Source organism: Dromiciops gliroides, chromosome 1 (assembly GCF_019393635.1).
Source record: "Dromiciops gliroides isolate mDroGli1 chromosome 1, mDroGli1.pri, whole genome shotgun sequence".
NCBI classification, from domain to species: domain Eukaryota; kingdom Metazoa; phylum Chordata; class Mammalia; order Microbiotheria; family Microbiotheriidae; genus Dromiciops; species Dromiciops gliroides.
In genome coordinates this window covers 427,479,298-427,485,424 of record NC_057861.1, presented here as the reverse complement: position 1 = coordinate 427,485,424, position 6,127 = coordinate 427,479,298, and positions in this window count along the sequence as shown.

The following is a 6,127-nucleotide window of genomic DNA, read 5'->3' as shown; positions in this document are numbered from 1 at the left end:
GATTCCTCAAAAATTAGAATGGCTTAAAATTAAAATGCAAGATTGCTTTTTTATTTTTCTCTCTTAAAAATACTATTTGTCGGGGCGGCTAGGTGGCGCAGTGGATAAAGCACCAGCCCTGGATTCAGGAGTACCTGAGTTCAAATCCGACAACAGACACTTGACACGTGCTAGCTGTGTGACCCTGGGCAAGTCACTTAACCCCCATTGACTTGAAAAAAAAAATACTATTTGTCAAGTCTCCTCTGGGACAAACCAAGGGAACAAAAGGAATAGAAATATATTTTGTCTAGATGGGAATAAACCACACCTAGATAATGGATTTTGCCTAGAGCAACTTCAATGAAGGTCTTTTGCATTTTTTTTTCCTTGACTTCATCTGTAGAGTACATTTTAACGTAAACCACCTTCAAGTCATTGGAATTGAATGATGCCAGCCAATTAGATTTGTTGTTGTGAGGGAAAACAATCCTCTTCTCAATAATTCTCCGGAACTGGGCAGGGATGTGACAAAGGCTCTTTTATTTTCTTCTCATGAGGAGGCACCCTAGCTTACAGCTAATGGATGAAAAGAAGGGGGCTCAAAGGCCCTGTTTTAAACCTCCCTAACTCGAATGGGCCCTCCCCTTTTTCATCATTGATCCCATTGATGTGAGATGGAATTTGGGGTCAAACTGATTGTGTCGTCCCAAAAGAATTACGAGACTCAGTGACTTGGTCTCCCAAGTTTTATTGCAATACTGTGGGTGACCACAGGAAGAGAACCAGAAATGTGGAAAGGTATCTCTCCAATAAGGAAAGGAAAGACAGTTATATTTATAGTATGGATAAATTGATTATCAGTCTCATTATAATAATTTCCACCTTGGGGTGTTACAAGGGAGGGACTGTCCTACTCATTATAATATTCTCCACCTAGGGGTGTTTCAGGGGAGGACTTATCCTAATTTGGAGTTCCTGGGGTCCTAAGCCAACCCCTGAGGCAGGTACCTTTTTCAGTGGAGGTGTGTTTTGGGGGTTTACATGACATAAGGGGAATCTGGGGACAAATTTGGCTTTTTCTGTGCATGTCTCTTTCTGGTTCCCATGGCTAGTTTCAAAATATAATCATTTTTCTTTAGAATTTCTATAGCCTTGTCATTTTAGTCTAAGGTCATCATGGCCTCTCTCCCTCTGTTCCCATTATGGGCACTGATTTCTGTGGGTACAAGAACCTAGCATTTTGACTTGTAAGTTATCCATCAACTGGGGTCTGACTCCCTTTTAGAGCTAATATCTGAATTAGAGCTTGGATGTTAGGTTTTTCTATTAACCCTTTTTTGCCTCCTACATCATGATTACTCAAGGTTTACAATCTACATGCAAAAACTAGCTAATGGGAATGCAGTATTCCCATCCCTCTTCCTTATATGGGCATAACTCAGGAGTGGACCTTATTCTTCCTTATACGGACACAACTCCAGAGCGGACCTTATTGAGACCAGGGCTCCTTGAATCATGTGTTTTTGTTAGCCAGAGGAGGAGGAGAGGATCTGAGACCTTTGTCCTAAAAATAGATCAGGGGGCAGCTAGGTGGTGCAGTGGATAAAGCACTGGCCCTGGATTCAGGAGTACCTGAGTTCAAATAGGGCCTCAGACACTTGGCACTTACTAGCTGTGTGACCCTGGGCAAGTTACTTAACCCCCATTGCCCCACAAAACAAACAAACAAACAAAAATCATGGATTTCTTGGGGGGACCCAAATATCAGTTTCAGTTCTTTCTCTACCCCACCCTCCCTGCCCCTCACTCCAGAGTTCTTGAGGAGCTTCCTCAAATCTGGCCTTGGAGAAACTCAAGGGAACAAAAGAAATGGAGATTGGTTCTTTTGTCTAGCTCAGTGACCTAATGGGATCAAACCACAGGTAGGTGGTTTGCCTTTGCTCTTCAGCAAGGGTCTTTTCCATTCTTCCTCCTGAAGCTATCTGTAGAGTTCATTTTAATTTAGACTGCCCTCAAGTCAAGTCAACCATAGGAATTGAATGATGCTAACCAATTAGCTTTAATCAATGTATAATGACCCCTCCTCAATCAAAAGTGGTTAAAACCCTTGGCCACACCAGGGCCTCACTCTCTTGGTGGGGGCTCTTCCTCTTAGGACAGTGTAGGTTTTGTAGGTCTTCTGAACTCTCCTTGAGACCACATGCTGTCTCTTTGAGAGACTGTATGAGTGTGGGGCTTTTCTCTTGCTCATGTTAACTGCCACGGGTCAATCCTTTGCTAGTATATATAGCATTAATCAATAATAAATGTTTACTGTCAAAACTGATGTAATAACAGTTTAATTTATAAAAACAGAAATAGCAATTAATTTTAAAAATACAGTTGTAACCTATATCAGATTACCTGCTGTCTAGGGGAGGGGGGAGGGAGGGGAGGGAGGGAGAAAAATCTGAAATTGTAAAGCTTGTATAAACAAAAGTTGAGTACTATCTTTACATGTAATAGAAAAAATAAAATACCTCATACATTTAAAAAAAAATACAGTTGTAGCTAAATTTTTAAAAAGCACACCACCAAGCTATAGGGTGTGGAGGAGTGGTATCTACCAGGATCCTTGTCATGTTGGCTAGTTTTTCTCTAAAAAGCAAGTAAGGTGCCCCCAAGACTTAATTAGCCCAGGGGACTAGGACTCAAGTTGTTGTCATGGCTTTCTGATTGTTTAGGGCATAAAGTCAGCCCACAAGGAGTTAGTGCATTTTAGATTTAATGGAAGGGGCAGCTAGACAGTGCAGTGGATAAAGCACAGGCCCTGGATTCATGAGGACCTGAGTTCAAATCTGGCCTCAGACACTTGACACTTACTAGTTGTGTGACCTTGGACAAGTCACTTAACCCCCATTGCTCCTCCCCCCCAAAAATAGATTTAATGGATGTCCTACTGCCATGAATCACCATACTCATATGACCCAACCCATGTTGCTGACAATATTTCTCCATATAGTGGTGAGGGTGGGGCTGGGGAGTCATTTCTACTTAACTAGAGCACTATCCTTGATGAATATCCTTTTGTTGTTCATTTTTTTCAGTTAAGTCCAACTTTTCCTGACCCCATGGACCATAGGATATCAGACCTTTCTATCCTCCCCTATCTCCTGATGTCTGTCCAAGCTCATGTTCATTGCTTCTGTGAAACTATCTATGTATCTCATCCTCAGCTGTTCCCTTTTCCTTTTATCTTCAATCTTTGCCAAAACCAGGGCCTTTTCCAATGAGTCTTGTCTTCTCATTATGTAGCCAAATTATTTAAGTTTTAGCTTCAGTATTTGATCTTACAGTGAATAGTCTGAATTAATTTCTTTAAATATTGACTGATTTGATCTCATCGCTGTCCAAGGGAATCTCAAAAATCTTTTCCAGCACAATTCAAAAGTATTCATTCTTCATGGTCCAACTTTCCTAATAGTCCAACTCTCATAGCCATACATTGCTACTGGAAAAATCATAACCTTGACTATATAGACCTTTGTCAGCAAGGTGATGTCTCTGCTTTTTAATATGCTATCCAGATTTTCCATAGCTTTCCTTCCAAGGAGCATCTTTTAAATTTTTTTTTTTTTAGTGAGGCAGTTGGGGTTAAGTGACTTGCCCAGGGTCACACAGCTAGTAAGTGTTAAGTGTCTGAGGCCAGATTTGAACTCAGGTAGTCCTGACTCCAGGGCCAGTGCTCTATCCACTGTGCCACCTAGCTGCCCTAGCATCTTTTAATTTTATGGCTGCAGTCACCATCTGCAGTGCTCTTTGAGCCCAAGAATATAAAATCTGACATTGATTCCATTTCTTCTTCCTCTATTTGCCAGGAAGTGATGAGACCAATTGACATGATCTTAGTTTTTTTTATACTCTTCTCATTCACTCTCATCAAAATGCTTCTTACTCCAGGGGCAGCTAGGTGGTGCACTGGATAAAGCACCGGCCCTGGATTCAGGAGTACCTGAGTTCAAATCTGGCCTCAGACACTTAACACTTGCTGTGTGACCCTGGGCCAGTCACTTAACCCCAATTGCCTCACAAAAAAAAAAAATGCTTCTTACTTCTTTTTCACTTTCTGCCATCAGAGTGGTATCATCTGCATATGTGAGACTGTTATTTCTCTCAGCAATCTTAATTCCAGTTTTTGATTCATTCAGTCTGGCATTTCACATGTAGCCTACATATAAGTTAAATAAATAAATAAGGTAACAACATACTGCCTTATTGTACTCCTTTTCCAGTCTTAAACCAATCATTTGTTTGGTTCTAACTGTTGCTTTTTAGCCCACATACAGGTTCCTCAGGAGACAAGCAAGATGATCTTGTATTCCTATCTCTTTGAGAACTTAACTACTTTTTGGGAGGATCCACACAGTCAAAGGCTTTAGTGTAGTCAATGAAACAATAGATGTTTTTCTAGAACTCCTTTGCTTTCTCCATAATCCAGTGAATGTTGACAATTTGGTCTCTAGTTCCTCTGCCTCTTTAAAAACCAGCCCACTAGGGGGCAGCTAGGTGGCACAGTGGATAGAACACCGACCCTGGAGTCAGGAGTACCTGAGTTCAAATCTGGCCTCAGACACTTGACACTTACCAGCTGTGTAACCCTGGGCAAGTCACTTAACCCCAATTGCCTCACTTAAAAAAAAAAAAAACAGCCCACTCTTCTGATAATTCTTGGTTCACATATTGCTGAAGCCTAGCTTGCAGAATCTCAAGCATAATCTTGCTAGCATGTGAAATGAGTGCAATTGTTTGGTGATTTGAACATTTCTTGCAATTGCCATTAGCATTGGGATATGTCAATTTTTTCCAACCTGGTGTATCCACTGTTGTGATTTCCAAATTACTGGCATATTGAGTGCACTTTAAAAGCATCATCTTTTAAGGTTTTAAATAGCTCAGCTGGAATGCTATCACCTCCAATAGCCTCACTGTTAGAAATGCTTCCTAAGGCCCACTTGACTTCATTCACCAGGATGTCTGACCCTAGATCAATAACCAAACCATTGTAGTTATCAGCAATGTTCAGATCTTTCCTGTATAGTTCTTTTCTGTATTCTTGCCAACTCTTCTTAATCTCTTCTATTTCTTACACCATTGCCATAAAGTAAACTACATTTTAAAAAAAGGTAAGGCAAACTACTTAAAAAAAAAAACTTAAGAATTTTTATCCTGATACTTTGTGGACATTTTTATTTAAATTAGTTTGGCTTAATCTTTTAAAATTTATTTATTTAGTATTTTATTTTTCCCCAATTACATGTAAAACCAATTTTTAACATGAGATTTTTAAATTTTGAGTTCCAAATTCTCTTCCTGTCTCCCTCATTGAGAAGGTAATCACAGTTTGATATAAGTTATACATCTGTAGTCATGTGAAACATTTATATATTAGTCTTGTTATGAAAGAAAACAAACCAAAAAAAACCCCCCAACAAAACAAAACCTAAGAAAAATAGGGAAAGTAAAAAAAAATAGTATTCTTCAATCTGCATTCAGACTACATCAGTTCTTTCCCTAGGGATGGACAGCTTTTTTCATCATAAATCCTTCAGAATTATCTTCAATCATTGTATTGCTGAGAATAGCTAGGTCACTTACAGTTGATCATTGTACAATATTGCTGTTATTATATACAATGTTCCCCCTGGTTCTACTCATTTCAGTTGCATCAGTTCATGTAAGTCTTATCAGGTTTTCTGAGGGCATCCTGCTGATCATTTCTTATAGCACAATAGGATTCCATTACCATATATACCACAACTTATTCAGCCATTCCACAATTGATGGGTATCCCCTCAATGTTCAATTCTTTGACCTCAGAGAAAGAGCTACTACAGATATTTTTGTACATATAGGTCCTTTCCCTTTTCCCCACCCTTATCTCTTTGGGATACACATCTAGTACCATTATATCTGGGTCAAAAGGTATGCATGGTTTTATAGCCCTTTTGGTGTGGTTCCAAATTTCTATTGAGACTGATTTGGATCAGTTCACAATTGCACAAACAGTGCATTAATGTCTCTATTTTCCCACATCCTCTCTAACATCTGTCATTTCCCTTTTCTGTCATATTAGCCAATCTTATAGGTATAAGGTGTTAACTTCAGA